Below are 17,311 nucleotides of genomic sequence, written 5' to 3' on the forward strand. Positions count from 1 at the left end.
ATGAGTCCTACAACTAAGGATATAAAGAAGCCACATCAATACTGGTAGAAGGGGTAGAGACATGGATGGATTGGTCCCACATTGCTGTGAATCTCCCCCTTAAAGACCGAGAGGGACCTAGCCCCACTCAGAACCCTAATCCCAGAGTTAGTGCTGTAAAAACCAGCAGGGATTCAAGCTGATGCAAAGCTTCTGGAGCCCCAGGCATTCATGTCAAAGGGTTCAGACGTGAAATTACTCAGACTCATTCCCTCTAAGCTCCAGCATTGGGGTAGCAGTCTGAAAGGCACCAGGGCCATACAGGGAGGAACTGAGTTGTTTGCCATCAGGATGAGAACTGGTGAGGTAGCTTTCTACAAGACGTAAGTGCTGAGAGAGATCATTACTTCTTTGCTGAGCCCTCCCCATACAGAGCAGACATGCCATGCCATATCTGAGTACCCATCAACCTGGTTATCACTGTTGGCCTTGACCTGATAATTTTTTGAACCCTGCTCCGCCTATCTTATGGACCCACACAAGCCCTTCCCAGTAGCTTTTCCATACAAATGGCCTGTTTTGTCTCATGCTGTGGATTTTCCTAAAATCTCTTAGACACGTAGCATCTGGCTTTATACCTCTTGCTAAGTGGCCCCAGGCCTGGAAAGCCTAGGTTCACAGCTTGGCTTCTCCTGGGTATCTGCAAGACCAGCACAAGTAGTAGCCATCTGCATATTGCCCTGTAGCTCCAGCCAGATGGCTCCAGTCAGGACACAGCTGGTGGCCTCCTGGGAGGCTCCAGAGCCAGTGTGCCCAGTGGACAGCTTCAGACCACACCAGATTACAGTCCAGCCCCCTCCATGAATGGCACACTCAAGGGGTAGGCTTGGTAGACACAAACTCCCCACTAAAGGGAATTCTACTCTGTGGAGTTGGCCCCTGCACAGCAGCTGCTCCATTGTAGTCACAGCTGGTCCTCAAGGTGTCAATCCCTTTCAATGATGCTAACAGCCATCAAGGCTCAACTACGATAGGACAGTGCACATAGCCCACACAGAGACACACCTAGAGCATTCTGCTCATGTAACTGGGGAGGCTGCATCACAGGCCCTATAGGACATCAACTACACAAGGGCACTCTACCAACTCTGAGAGACATAGCAGCACTAACCTCATACATAGAAAAAAAAAACAAAAACAAAAACAAGGAAGCAGCCAAAATTAGGAGACAAGTCCCAAATGAAAGAACAGGAGAAATCTCCAGAAAAAGAAACAAATAAAATGGAAGTAAGCAAACTACTAGATACAAGGTTGAAAACAATGATTATAAGGATGCTCAAGGAACTTAGTAAAGACTTTAATAGCATAAAAAAGGATGCAAGGGCTCAATTTCGCAGCACATATACTAAAATTGGAAGAATACAGAGAATATTAGCATGGCCTCTGTCCAAGGATGACACACAAATTTGTGAAGTGTTCCATATTTTTACACTTCTCCAAAGAGGACACACAGATAGCCAATAGACATATGAAAAAATATTGAATGTCATTAATTATCAGAGAGAGATGCAAATTAAAACTACCATGAAGTATCACCTCATACCTGCCAGAATGGCTACCATCAATAAATCTACAAACAATTGCTGACAAAGATACAGAGAAAAAGGAATCTTCATGCACCCATGGTGGGAATGCAGACTGTTGCAGCCACTCTGGAAAACAGTAGATAGTTTCCTCAAAGTTTTTAAAAAAGAAAATGCCATTAGACCCAGTGTTCCCACTTCTGGAACTATATCCTACGAATCCCAAAACACCAATAAGAAAAGATATATGCACTCTTATGTTCAAAGAAGCATTATTTACAATAGCCAAGATCTGGGAACAGCCAAAGTGCCCATTAGTAGATGAATGGATAAAAAAGGTGTGGCATATTTACACAGTGGAATACTACACAGCTGTAAAAAAGAAGGAACTCTTACCCTTTGTGACAGCATGGACAGACCTGGAGATTATTATGCTAAGAAAAATAAGCCAGTCAGAGAAAGACAGATACCATATGATCTCACTCATATGTAGAATCTAATAAATGAATTAAACTGATGAACAAGGTAGGACCAGAGGCATGGGATATATAGAACAGACTGAGAGATCTCAGTTTGGAGAGGGTTAAGAGGAGACTGGAAGAGATGAGCCAAAGAACATATATACCTATATGCATTGCCCATGGAAACAGACAACAACGTAGTAAGTCCAGGGGAGCTGGGTCGAGGGGGCATAAAGTGGGGCTTGGGGGACATTTTCAATAGTGTTGACTATGAAAAAGGACATGAAAACCATTTTTAAAAAGTCAGAAATGAAGAATACACTAAATGAAATGAACAATATATTACAGAGGATCAATAGAAGAGTAGATGAAGCAGAGAACCAAATCAGTAATTTGAATCATAAGGAAGCAGAAAACACCCAATCAGAAAAAAAAAAAAAAAACAAAAGATAAAAAGAATATTAAAAAAATGAGGATAGCATAAAGAGCCTTTGGGACAACTTTAAGCATGCCAACATTAGCATATAGGGGTACCAGAATGAGAAGAGAGCCAGCAAAATATTGAAAACCCATTTGTAAATATAATAACAGAAAACTTCCCAAACCTGGTGAGAAAAATAGAATACAAGCCCAGGAAATGAAGAGCCCCAAACAAGATGAACTCAAAAAGGCCCACACTAAGACACATCATAATTATAATGCCAAAGGTTAAAGTCAAAGAGGGAAGAGAGAAAAGAAGCTATTTACCTACAAGGGAACTCCCATAAGACTGTCAGCTGATTTCTCAGCAGAAACTTTGCAAGCCAGAATGGATTGCTATGAAATAACTCAAAATGATGAAAAGCAAAAACCTACAGCTAAGATTACTCTACCCAGCAGAGCTATCACTTAGAATTGAAGGATACATAAAGAGCTTCCCACACAATAATAATAGAGTTCTTTACCACCAAACCAGTATTACAAGAAATGTTAAAGGGTCTTTTTTAAGAAGAAGAAGATAAAAAGTAAGATAAAAATCTAAATAATAAAGTTGCAATAAATACATATTTATGAATAATTAGTTTAAATGCAAATGATTAACTGCTCCAATCAAAAGATGTATAGTGGCTGAATGGTTAGCAAAACAAGACCTTAATATATGTGGTCTATAAGAGACTCACTTCAGAGTGAAAATACCCACAGGCTGAAAAGAAAGTGATGGAAAGATATTTCATGAAAATGGAAACAAAACAAAAAAATAAGGTGTAGCAATCAATGCTTATACCAGACAAAACAGACTTTAAAACAAAGGCTACAACAAGAGACAAAGAAAGACCCATCAAGTCCACTTCTGGTCATTTATCAAAGAAACCAAAAACACTAAATCTAAAAGACATATACATCATCTATATGTTTATTGCAGCATTTACATTAGCCAATATATGGAACCAAATTGAGTGTCTCAATACATAAATAGATGGAAAGAACAAGTGGTGCATACATATAATGGAATATGATTCAGCCACAAAAAGAAATGAAATCTTCCCATCTGCAACAACATGGATGGGCCAAGAGGATATTATACTAATTGATATCAGTGAGACAAAGAAAGACAAATGCCATATAATTTCACTTTTATGTAGAATCTAAAAAAGAAAGTAAATGAAGAGACAGAACAGAAATAGACTTATAGGTACATCTTGATGGTTGCCAGATGGAAGAGGAGTTGGGAGATTGGTGAAAAGGGTGAAGGGATTAAGAAGTACAAACTGGTAGTTATAGAATAGTAACAGAAATGTAAAGTACAGCATAAGGAATATAGTCAATAATATTGTAATAACTATATATGGTGTCAGATGTGTACTAGATTTTTCAGCATGATCACTTTAAGTTACAGAATGTCTAGACATGGATGGGATTGTACAGCTGAAACCAATATAATATTGCATGTCAATGTAATTTAAAAATTAAAACAGAAGAAAAAATAGTAAAACCTACTAAAATAATGCTAGATGACCAACACAATTTGAACTTTGCCCAGATGATCTTTTGAAAGTTACTTTGATGTTTTAAATGCATTTAAAAATTAATATTTGCTTTACTGATACACTAGTCATATTCAGTTGGCCAACTGGGTAATTCAGCACTCCCCACACATTTGTCTTCACTTGCTGAACACCCTGACTGAACAGTGGGAAGCTGGGCTAATTAATTCATTTTCTTTCCTTAGTGCCGCTATTTGTTCCATTTACACTTTCTGCCTCTGATTCCAAGAAAATAAAGACTCTTGCCTTTCCAATCCCAGGGTCATTTCCAGATTGATACTTGCTGCCTCACTGAAAGAGGATTTTAAAAGATAGTATCTTGAAGGCATAAAGTTATCTATGGTGCATGGAAATACTATGTCTCATTGTAATTATTACATTGTAAATTCTCAGTAGCAGGAAGGCAAATAACCTCTTGGAATTGGAAGTCTGGATTCAGTGCAGAAAAATTGTACAAGAAAGGAATACAAAATACAGTTAGACAGAGATACATTTAATAGATCATCATCCCATTGCTTGCCTCCCTCAAAAATTGTAAAAGTGTCTAAATAAAAATCTCCTGGACTCCTATCCTTGTGCACAATACATTGCTTGTAAACATAACTCAAGGATTTCTTATCTTTCTGTGGGACTATGTGATTCACCGCAATGCTTTTTGCTAACTGAAATAATCTCCACTTTAATTCACCATTGTCTAAAATCACTTATGAGAAAGGACATAGTTGTCAAACCCCTACAAGCTTCCTTAGAGATCAACTTCTTTTGGAATTTGAATATTTTAAGTGAATATTGGAATAATAATTTTACATTTCTATTATACAGTCTTATTTTATTCCTATTTAAATTAATACAAAGTTCTACTTTTTTTTCAATTATAGTTACAAATTATTTTTAACATACACGTTTGTTTGTTTTTTTTTCTTAGAGAGGGAAAAGGAAGAAAAAAGACCGTGAGAAACATCAATGTGAGAGAGAAACATGGATTGGTTGCCTTTTGACTGAATTCACAACCCAGGCATGAGCCCTGACTGGGAACCATTCCAGTGACCTTTAGCTTTTCGGGATAACGCCCAACCAACTGAGACACAAGTCAGGGCAACACATATATGACTCTTTACCTAAACATTTATTTCCATATTTACAGAAATATCCATTAATACTGTCCATAAAGCTTCTATTTAGAACAAGGGTGTCCTGTTTGAAAAATCTCATTTCTCTCTTCTTATTCATGCATTTTCCATTTCCTTCTTTTCTATAGCCTTAACCATGCACTTCAAAAAATATTAAGTAATTGCACAATCAAATGCCAGTGTTTTTCTCATCTCTGTACTAATTCCCTATGGCCCAGCACCTCTGCCCTTACCTTAACTAGGATAAGGTAGTATTGTTTAGGGCAATGACTAAACACTTGACAGCAATAAATGCAAACACATATCTTCACCTCTGTTCTCTCTGAGTGGAAAAGAGCTCTAGCTAATACACTGACCTCTGTCCTTTGTTTTGCCTGGATTTTTAATCTTCTTATTCCCTTAGGTTCTGACCCAGTATGAAAACTGCTGGATCGCCACTGTCTGATACAATGACTGGTCTGGATGACTTCACCTAGCCTTGCACTCTGACTGCCCACATCTAGAAGTGATCCCTTGGCTCAGTACACATCTCAAAGGCAGGCTTTGTCAACTAGTACTCTTGAATTCCTCCCTCCCTCCTTCCCTTCCTTCCTCTCTTCTTCCTTTCTTCCTTCCTTCCTTGCATCTCAAAGCAAAATGCAAAGACATAAGTAACAGTTGTAAACTTTATCTTAGCCTCGTCATAACATCACCATCTTGTTATACCTTTAAATGCCTCTTTATACCTTTGTCAACAATATCAGTTGTGTATTCCAATATCTTTTTGTGTCATTTATAACTAATCTATTTTGCTTCTTACAATCTCTGTCCTCCTCCTGGCACAATCTCAGTTTATTCAGTCAATAAGTTGTGCCTTCTTGTCTGTGGATGGTTTTGCATTGAATGTTGAACTACTACACTTCTCACTGCTGTTCTCCAGATAAATATGGATATTGAAAATGCCTCCATTTACTAAGCCAGTCTTCCTTCTGGAGAACGCTTAGTACAGAGTGATCAATGGCACATAAGAGAAACAGTAAGGTACCCCAAGAAAACCTGGCAAAACAAAATACCAAGCTGATGTTAAATTTACAAACTAGATATACTGGGGTGAATAGCAACCAAGAAAGTAAAACAAGTCCCAGTGGATGAAATATAACATCTAAGATTAATACATTCAGCAAATATTTGCTGAGTAGTTACTATGTACCAGACACTATTATAGGTGATGCAGAAACTTGAAGGAGGTGATATAATTAACCAAGTGGGTCTCTGGGAAAAGTGGTCCAGGCAAAGAGAACAGTGAGTGGAAAGGACCCTTACATGCTCCAGAAATAAGTAAAGCAGTATGAAGACCAGTGACATTTGGCAGAATGAGCAAGGGGAACAGCTGGAGAAGTCATATCAGTGGGGCAGAAAGAAAGGGAAGGAGATGTCACAGAAGAGTCCCAGAATGAGAAAAGGTCATGTAGGGCTATGTTGACAGTTATAAAGACTTTAGATTCTATTCTGCATAATACAGGAAGATACTGAACAGCTCTAAGTAAAGAGGTAACATAGTCAAACCCAGGTTTTGTTAGGATAACTCTGGCTACTAAATGGAACAAGGGTTGATCAGGGATTTTGATTAAGTGGCTGGCGCAATGATGCAGGTGGGCAATGACAATGGCCTTGACCAATGTGGTAGCAGTGAGAAGTGCTCTATGGATATATTTTGAACATAAAGTCGTGGATTACATGTGGTGTGTGAGAAGGCTCTTTGAGTCAGAATAACTCTAAGATGTTTCACCTGGAAATGGGAGGGATGGGATTTCCATCACCTGAAATCATTAAAATGTAATTAGGGGAGATTTTGTGGGAACTATCAGAAGTTTAGTATGGGACATAATTTGAGAAATTTAGTAGACACCCAAGGATTTATTCCAAAGTCTTCCTAAAAGACAAATATCTCTCTTTCACCCTTTCATTCCTCCTTTTTCTCATCATTCTCCCTCCCCAACTCCAATTAATAACTTCCAAAGGAAAATAATCTGCTTAGACTTCCTTGGCTCTGTTCATCGTTGGTGCAGTCTATAGCAGTGTTCATCAGAAAAACAGAAAATATGCAAAGATAAAATAAATTTTGTTGTTGAACTGATTCTGATAGGAAGCTATAATATATAGTCTGTCATAGAATTATAGACTTTTAGGAATCTTGGGCAGAATCTATAGCAACCTCTTACTTTATACTTGAGGAAGCTGAAGCCCAGGGAGGATAAATGACTTTTGAAAGGTCAGTCATCTAGTCATTACAGAGCTGGAGCTGGAACCAGGGATCCTGCAAGCTATTAGAGCACATGGCCTCTCAGCTGATTTCCTGTTTTTGCTATTGTTCATATGCTGCAGCATTCACATTCTATTTACATATTTGTATGTGAATATAATTAAATGCTGGACTTCTAGCATAGAGTCACCACTTCCCTGGCCTTGAAAAGAAATTTTTTCAGTACCTTCTTTTTACTAATGAAATGCCTTTTGAGACCTTCAGTTAACCTTAAAATGAATAGGATCATGCATAGTAAAACATCATGTAGATAAATGATTTGCACCTATAAGGTAGTCTGGGATTTAAACCAAAGAAAATGCAACTTTTAACATTTAAATACCTTTAAGTGATTAGAGTTGGACTATATAAATACCATGACAACAGTTTCAAAAAAGTACTTATGGAGAGAGTACCAAGCTATCACCATTTAGAAAAAAAAACTTAACATTAATATTTTACAGCAGCACTTTCTTTTACTACAGGTTTAATTATAATTTCATTCTGAAAAGTTTAGTATCAAATGAGAAAAATCGATAAATAACAACCCAGATAGGTTATACTGAATCACTTTAATTATAACATTCTATAGTTATATAAAATGGAAGATTATTGGTACTTTCTATATGTTCCTCAGGAAGTCCTCACAGGGCCATCATGTTTATTGGATTCTCAAAGAAGGCACTAGATTTATTGGAGACTGTAAATCATTCTCTTAAGTTTTGACAGTACAGAAATAGCCTAGACCTCTTTAAGGTAATTAGCTGCACAGTAATCTTTCAATAGAATTAGAACTTACTTTGGAACTTCCTTTCCACCAGGTTCTCTCATTACATAAATGAGCCAAATAGGGATCATTGGAGAATATAGCAAATTAGTATGTAAATTATATTTTGTTGAAGCTGTGTTTTTAAGCACTTCTGCTCTTACCTCTTGGCTTTTCAATTTTCTTTACTCATGGCTTTCTCTTTTTCATGCAACATGCTTATCATGCAACTCACTCACCATGTGATGTTGCTTATTCTTCTCACCTGCCCTGAATGCCTCAAATCCCAATTCTCCATCCTCAAATCAATGGCTTTTACAAATTGTCTTTCGAAGTGCAGAAAGGTGATTTATTGAAAATTTAATGCAGGCATATAATCTACTGAGAAATCAACTTGTTTTATTTCTAAGCTGTATTCATTAGGGGGAAAAAGAGGAAATTGTTCCTTCTCCAAGAATACAACAAAAAATTATTCCAGAAGGCTGAGCTTTTCTTATACCAAGGAATGGGAAATAGATATTTTCTGTTTCAGACTTAGAAAAGGGAATTTATAGGCTAGGATGGGCTAAAAGCTATTTATTAAGCAGCCTTGGAATTATGATTTAGGTCACACATTGTACCACTTGGGTTATATAGTAATTTTCAACTTGTAGGAATAAAGGCTAATTTAACAGTCAAAAAAGGACCACTTTGGAATTGCATAAGCACCACCAAATATATGTGTAGCCACACAGAAAGGCATGGTTTATTTTGTCACAAAAATGACCAGTATTAAGAGTTCTACCATATGTGCATCTACAGGACAAGGGTGGGTATTTGAGCTGAACTTAATTTAAATTAAGCAAATATTATTATATTGCCTGACAAGTGTTTTTAAAATTTTTTACCTGCTACTTAACAATAATTGGCTCACAAATAACACAAAGTAGAAAAACTAAAACAAAAATGATCACATCATTTAATTATTTGATGAAGTAACATAGATAAAAAGCCATTTCGATTTTTTAAAAGCTGTGAATTTAAGTACTCCAGTCATTGTTTTTGTGTATGTAAAATTTTAGTTTTGTTTAAATTGCCATATACATAGTAATGGCATCCTTTATTTTAATGTAGAGAGGATATATAAAAAATGTTAATAAAACAGGAGAAAAATCAAACTTTATTCTGTCCTAAATCATGTAAATCAGAAAAAAGAAAAAAATATGTAGAGCCACTCAGTCTACTTTCATAGTAAATGTCATATAGAACCAAATAATTTTGCCATAAAGGCATCATCTTTTTATAGATTTTAGGTAGATTCTGTTAAATTTTAACAACCTTTGTATCTGACAGTTTTCCAAACCTTCCAGATCAAAGCTAGAAGCATAATATTAGTGTAAGAGCAGGGCACATGCAATAAGATAAAGGCTATGAGGAGATGACTTTGTTAAACATTAAGGATCAATGAATGCTTCCTATGACTTGTGAGGGTCTGTCTTCCTCTCTTTTTAAATATCTGACTGATGCTACAGAATAGCACCTGCTTTTGTAGTCAGTAGAAGTTTACAATGTACTGTATCTATTGTATGCACAAGGCAATGTAGAAGGTAACAAAAAAAATGCTTGCCTCTAACCATGAGGACAAAATTTACCTGCGTGGAATAGCTAAAGATCTTTGAAAGATATCATATTATCAAATACTTTGCTGAACATAGTTAGGAATTCGCTGATTACAGACCTCAGGCAAGAGTTATCCCTGTAAAAGCTGAACTTAAAGATAGACTTTACAAAACAAATCAATGAAGAGGAGTTGGGTAGAACATTTCGGGCAAGATAAATATAGGAACATAAGGGTAGATTTAGTTATAGGGTCTATACATTAGGGGTAGTGTTGATATTGTGCTAGAAACACAGAGGTCATGCTGGGAGAAAGGATAAGATAAGATAATGAAGAACAGACAAAGTGAAACCTTAAACAGAAGGCACCAAAATAAAGTTTGAACTCAATGCCACAAATTGTAATTGTTCACTTCATCTGCCAGCACCTGACCATTTTAACTCTGAATCCATTCAATTTAGATTTATGTGTTGATATTAAAGACAAAAAAAAATTTATAAGTCTCTGCTAAATTTTGCTGTGGGTAAAACAGGATGGAGAGAAACATGTCTGACGTCAAGGTATATCTGTACTCACACACCTTCCTATCCTGTTATGCACACATTACTTATTCCCACAGAAGTATTTCTTCTTATGGTTAATTTCATCATAAGAAATATTCTGTCCTGTGTCACATTTTTTACAGATTACACTAAACATCAGGTTTACAAGTGTATCTCCTTTTCTCTAGCATATATGTCAGAATCACCTTCATCTATACTATATTTAACTCTCAATTTCCTAAGCACCCATAGTATTTTTTAAAACTTGCAATTATCAAATATGATAATTGAAGACAATTATATTTATTCTCTGTTATACAATGAATTATGTCCTCCCCAAATTCATATATTGAAGCCCAGTCTCCAATCAGGCAATGAGACAGTATTTAGAGATAGGGTCTTTAAAGAGGTTAATTAAATTTAAATAAGGTCTAAAGGTGGGGTCCTAATCCATAAGACCAGTGTCCTCAGAGACAAAGTGTGGTGATTGTGGGATGGGGGGAGAGAGATCTAAAGGGACTAAAGGGTAATGGAGAAAAATAAAATAAAATAAAAATTTTAAAGGTGAAAGGATTAGTCAAAGAATATACATGAAGGACTCATGAACACAGACAATGGTGTGGGGATTGACTATGGAAGTGGGGGAGGGCTCAATCGGAGGGAGGTGAAGGAGCAAAAATATTTTGAAACAACTGTAATAGCATAAACAATAAATTAATTAAAAATAAGAATAAAAAAAGAGGACAAGGAGTCCCCAGGAGTGCGTGTGCAGAGAGGAAAGTCCATATGAGGGCACAGAAAGAAGGCATCTGTCTGCCAGCCACAAAGAGACCTCTCAGGAGAAACCAAACTTGCGCACACCTTGCTCTTGTGAAAAAATAAATTCCTGCTTAAGGCACTCAGTTCACAATATTTTGCTATGACAGCCCAGTAAAGCTAATATTTACTGAATACTGGTCTTATTTCCTCTATTTGATCCTCTAAAAGGCAGGAAACAAAATTATGTAATTTAAAAAAATCTATTATAATGCTTGGGATATTTTATTTGTTGCAATAATGTTATATGATTAAATATTTGCATAAATGAATGAATTAATTTGAGATTCTTCTGGACGAAGGTATTTTTAGGAAGAGTTAAAATACTGCTAGGATGGAAGAGTGAAAATTACTTAAGATTCTCAGTATAAAACAGGAAGAGCACATTGTCATGGATATGATTGTGACTTGGAAGTCATAAAATCCTGACTTTGAATCCTGGCTCCTCCAACTAATAACTGTAGATTGATCTTCAGTTTCATTATTTTTAAAATTGGATAATAGTAACACTTAGCTTTCAGTATTATTAGGATTGGGAGAAACTGTTACGTATTGTTTCTAATTTCTGGTAGTGCTTACTAATAGATGTTGGCCCTTTGGACAATTTTACATAGTACAATTAGAAAAAGAATAAATTAGGGAAAGGATAAACCTTTCAGGGGGTGATTGTATTATACAAGGTCTGAAAGAAGCTGGTGAAGTACACAGGACAGAAAATAAAAAGCTTCCTAGGGATTCAGCAGTACTGAAAAGCACAAGTTAGTCTGGAACTCTAACTTCTTAAGGCCATCTATATACAGGGTCATGTAGATTTTCTGGCAATGCTAACTAGCCAGAAAATAACAAGAAAAGAGAATTGCTGGCTTCACATAAAGCTTCAAAATGGTCTGGAGAGTAAGACCCCCCAAAAGAATGTATATAGGAAATGAAAGTGCTGTGAATATTAGATCCTTAGTCACACTGAATAAAATAAGGCAAGCCCAAATGGAGCTGAAAGAAAGGAGGACAGAAAAATTGTGGGTTTTTTTTTTTGTTTTGTTTTTTTTCCTGCTCCCATTTTAGGTGTTCTTTGACCTTGCCAATACAATGGCTCTTCAAAATTTCACACTAGGTTTTACTCAGTGAGCCAAACTGGAGTCCTCTATTCTTATTAACTATGTTTTCAACTAAGTCATAGCTACAGGATTTCAATTTTATGATCATCTCATTTTTTACTTGTTGTCATGAAACACTACTGTAGGACATGTGGTCATTCAAAATAATCATCTGTGATTTAGAATTCCCATTATGATGTCTTTAGATTTTATATTTATATTAAAAAAAAGAGCCTAATACTTGCTGTTAGCCTCCAAGTAGCTTTAGTCTGAATAATGTAATTATAGTTTATATGATGTTAAAGGTATACCTAAGAGAAAATACATTTCATGACTGTAAGAAATGTTAAAATTATATAATATAAAATTATATAATCATTAAAATTGGCATTCCTTTTGCTCAGGGAACACATGACATGTCAGTAGTTTTCTGTTAAAATGTTAATGATATGGGGTTGGCATAAAGAATTAGGTGCCCTCCCTCAGTTTGAATTTATAATCCCATTGAGACTAGTTTGTCCTTTCTCATAACTTTTCCTCATCTAGATAAGTTATTTGATATCCTACAAGCTCCTACCCCTAAAACATAAGACTTTAAATGCTTCTTACTATAAGAATTTAGAAAAAACAAAAATACAATCAATGTTCTTTAAGTATCTAAGTAAAATTAATTATGTAAATTTGCTCAATTGATAAATTATTTTAATTTATAAGAAAATTTCATGGTTTAGAAATACTATCAAGTAGAAGTTTCTCAGAAAAGATAATGATAAAAATTAATGAGATATGGTTTCTACTGCATAAATTTCCTACTAGAAGATACATGTATGTTAGTGAGTTTCAATAAAAAAGCAAGCAAAGAAATGTTATTTGTAGGAGAGAGTGAGGGGAAGCAGAGGAGGTTATAGGGAAGATAAATGGTAGTGAATGGAGACTAGACTTGGGGTGTACAGTTGTGTTGTGGAATTGCACTCCTGAAACATGTAAAATTTAGTTAACCAGTATCACCTCAATAAATTTAATAAAAAAGAAAAAGTAGGAGATTAAGATTACTAGGATAACAGCTTGATGAGTTCATCATTACTTCCAAAAACACGTATCTTAATATTATTAATTTGAACATATATTAGGCTACTTATCAAAGCTAAAAAATATTGTAGTTTACATAATGTACATTTTTTGTATATAAGTTTTCTTTGGAGAATTTTTAATTAAAGTTACTAAAGTAAAATAAAATGTTCCTTAAAATATATTTGCTTATATTCTTTATTTCCTGTTTTTTTAAATTTGCTTTTCCATTACAGTTGTCCCACTTTTCCTCCATTGTTCCCCCCCTACCACACCCCCCACTAAATCCCCACCCTGTTGTCCATGTCCATAGGTCATTCATACTAGTCCCTTGACTAGACCCTTCCTCTTCTTACCCCCATTTTCCCCTTCATCCACTTCACTGGTCACTGTTATTCTAGTCTGCTCCTTGTTTACATGCCTCTGGTTCTATTTTGCTCCTTTGTTTTGTTCCTTTGTGTTGTTCATTAGTTTCCTATATTAGGTGAGATCATATGGTATTTGCCTTTCACTGCCTGGCTTATTTGACTAAGCATAATACTCTCCAGTTCCATCCATGTTGTCCTAAAAATCAGGGGTTCCTTCTTTCTTTCTGCTGCATAGCAGTCCATTGTGTACATGTACCACAGTTTTTTGATCCACTCATCTACAGATGGGCACTTAGGCTATTTCTAGCACTTGGCTATTGTAAACAGCGCTGCTATGAATATAGGGGTGTATAGGTTCTTTTGAATTGGTGTTTCAGGATTCTTTGGGTATAATCCTAGCAATGGAATCAGAGGATCATAAGGCAGTTCCATTTTTTAGTTTTTTGAAGAAATTCCATACTGTTTTCCATAGTGGCTGCACCAGTCTGCATTCCCACCAACAGTGCAGTAGGGTTCCCTTTTCTCTGCATTCTCGCCAGCACTTCTTGTTTGTTGACTTGCATATGATGGCCATTCTGACTGGTGTGAGGTGGTATCTCATTGAAGTTTTAATTTGCATCTCTCTGATGGCTAGTTATGTTGAGCATTCTTTCATATGCCTATGGGCCCTCTGTATGCCCTCCTTGGAGAATTGTTTGTTCAGGTCCTTTGCCCATTTTTTTATCTGGATTTTCTGTCTTCTTGGTGTTGAGTCATACAAGTTCTTTATGTATTCTGGAGGTCAAACCCTTGTCTGAGGGATCATTGGCAAATATGTTTTCCCATACAGTTTGTTCCTTTTCATCTTGCTGATGCTTTCTTTCACTGAGCAGAAACTCCTTAGTTAGATGTAACCCCATTTGTTTATTCTTTCCTTTATTTCCCTTTCCCTAGGAGATATAGTTGTGAAACTATTGCTATGAAGGATATCTGAAATTTTACTGCCTAGGTTTTCCTCTATGATTTTTATGGTGTCACACAGCTTACATTTAAGTCTTTGATCCATCTTGAGTTGATTCTTGTGTGTGGTGTAAGTTGGTGGTCTAGTTTCTTTTTTTTGCATGTCCCTGTCCAGTTCTCCCAACACCATTTGTTGAAGAGGCTATTTTCACTCCATTTTATGTTCCTTCCTCCTTTGCCAAATATTAGTTGACCATAGAGACCTGGGTTTATTTTTGGGCTCTCTATTCTGTTCCATTGAGCTATATGTCTGTTCTTATGCTAGTACCAGACTGTTTTGATTACAGTGACCTTGTAGTATAGTTTGATGTCAGGTATTTTGATTCCTCCTACTTTATTCCTCTTTCTCAAGATTGTTAATGCTATTTGGGGTCTTTTACTATAAATTTTTGAAGTATTATTCTAGGTCTATGAAATATGTCATTGGTATTTTAATAATAGGGATTGCATTGAATCTATAAATTGCTTTAGGTAGAATGGACATTTTAATGATGTTGATTCTTTCCCTCTGTGAACTTGGTACATGCTTCCATTTATTTGTACCTTCCTTAATTTCTTTCTTCAGTGTTCAGTAGTTTCTGAGTACAGGTCTGTTACCCCTTGGTTAAGTTTATTCCTAGGTACTTTATTTTTCTTGTTGATATAGTAAATGGAATTTTTTTCTAGTTTCTATCTCTGATATTTTATTGGTGGTGTACAGAAATGCCTTTGATTTCTGAATATTGACTTTGTACCCTGCTTTTTAACAAATTCACTTACTAGGTTGAGTAGTTTTTTCATGGAGTCTATAGAGTTTTCTATGTACATTATCATGTCATCTGCAACTAATGACAGTTTTACTTCCTCTTTTCCAATTTGGATGTCTTTTATTTCTTTTTCTTGTTTGATTGCTGTGGCTAGAACTGTATGCCTATATTCTGTAAAAGTCTCCTTAGTCACATGATCCTTTTTATATGTGCACACACATTTATGTAATGAACATCTTATGTTAAGAGCCACAGGATTATCTAAAATAAATCTCAGTGAATGGGAAATAGTTAAGCTTTATTCTTCCCTTAGAACTGAGGCTGAAGCCACTTCTAAAATAATAAAGCAATCTATCAATTGTTTTTAAAATTTAAACATTATTTTATAAAAAACAATAATAGCTCATTACTTTCACTTGAATAACATTTTATCATGAAATAGCTATATTAATAACTATTTTCTAAAATAAATTAGAAGAGTAGCATGTTTTTTGAATTTATGCAAATTGAATAACTGGCTAAATAGACTAGATCTGGATTCTGGATTCAATATGTTAAGATATGCTCTTTCGGTTGAAATATATGAAGATAATTCTACCTCACAGAGATATATATTTGGAAAAGGGTGGTGTATTATAATAGCACTTTCAGATAATGAGTACTATTCTCTGCTACCATACCAAATCTTAAAGAGTGCATTTTCTAAAAAGAGTAGCTTCAAGATAGAATCTGAAACTGTATCAATGAACTTTTCAGATTCTCTTACATTGAAATCCATATTTTCTTTTTATCTCACACTTTGAATGGATCTCTTAGCCATGCGTAATTTTGTAACATCCTGCATTGGACATTTGTAAAATATCAGTTCCCTTGGTTATACTCATTTTTCTAATGTTGACACATTTTATTATAAAATGCATATATAAAAAAAACGCATTTTCAACATCACCACTAACCTTATCAGAAAAGTCTTTCAGTACTAGGAGGCTATAAAACTCATCATAATAGTTATGACAGGCAGGCTCACTTCATTCATTTTTTAGAAAATGTCTGCAAAATACCCACATCTGAATAACCACAGTTAGCATGTTAGTTGTTTCTTTAAAAAAGTGTTATTGCATGAAAAAAGTGTCTATGTGAATATATGTCATTTTATCATACAAAATATTAAAACACTAAAAATCTCAAAGGTTGAGATTTAATAAAATGAATAGCTTTTTAAGGCTTCCAAATTGTTAAGTGAAATTGGCTTTTTATTTTCAACAGTGACCATGTGGTGACAAACAAAGGGAAATTTGGGGGCCACTGCCTTCATCTATGCTAAGGCACCTTTACACATCATTGCTTTTACAGCATCAGTGTAAATATCAACACAGTGAAAAAGGTCAATAATATTTTAGAACATTATTTAGCTAGTTTGACCTCATAAGTTCCCTCCGAGTATCTTAGAGACCTCCAAGGGTCTGTGGAGCACAAGCTCAAAACTTCCTTAAGCTCTAAGGCCATGTATTCAATGGTCTACTAGAAATCTTATAGACATCGTAATTGACTATTGGTTATATTTCTTTCATTCCCCCCCCAAACTGTTCCTGTTTCATTTCCCTTCTCAGACACAATCATTATACAGCCATTCAAGTCAAATCACACAAAGAAGACAACTGTCTATCAGGTGTATTTTAATCTGAACTTTGAAAATAAATCATAGGAAGTCCACAACCTGGAACCCAATTGCCTGGCCTCTGAACAAAAGCCAATAAATAAAAATGGTGCCAATTTTACTACATGCTTCTTTACAGTGTGCTTTGTTGGTTGCCAAATTGCCAAAGGCTTAGAGAAAGTCCGTGTAATCATAACCTT

At 35.4% G+C, this 17,311-nt stretch overlaps 1 non-coding gene across 1 annotated transcript; it reads left to right on the forward strand.

Moving 5' to 3' along the window:
• The first annotated feature begins 1,360 nt into the window (after positions 1-1,360).
• Positions 1,361-1,467, forward strand: LOC150001975 (U6 spliceosomal RNA). The gene has a single exon (XR_016513263.1). It is a non-coding gene; the product is annotated as a U6 spliceosomal RNA (small nuclear RNA).
• Positions 1,468-17,311: the final 15,844 nt, after the last annotated feature.

The sequence above is a fragment of the Furipterus horrens genome, unplaced genomic scaffold (assembly GCF_987537825.1).
Source record: "Furipterus horrens unplaced genomic scaffold, mFurHor1.1.pri manual_scaffold_9, whole genome shotgun sequence".
Lineage (NCBI taxonomy): Eukaryota > Metazoa > Chordata > Mammalia > Chiroptera > Furipteridae > Furipterus > Furipterus horrens.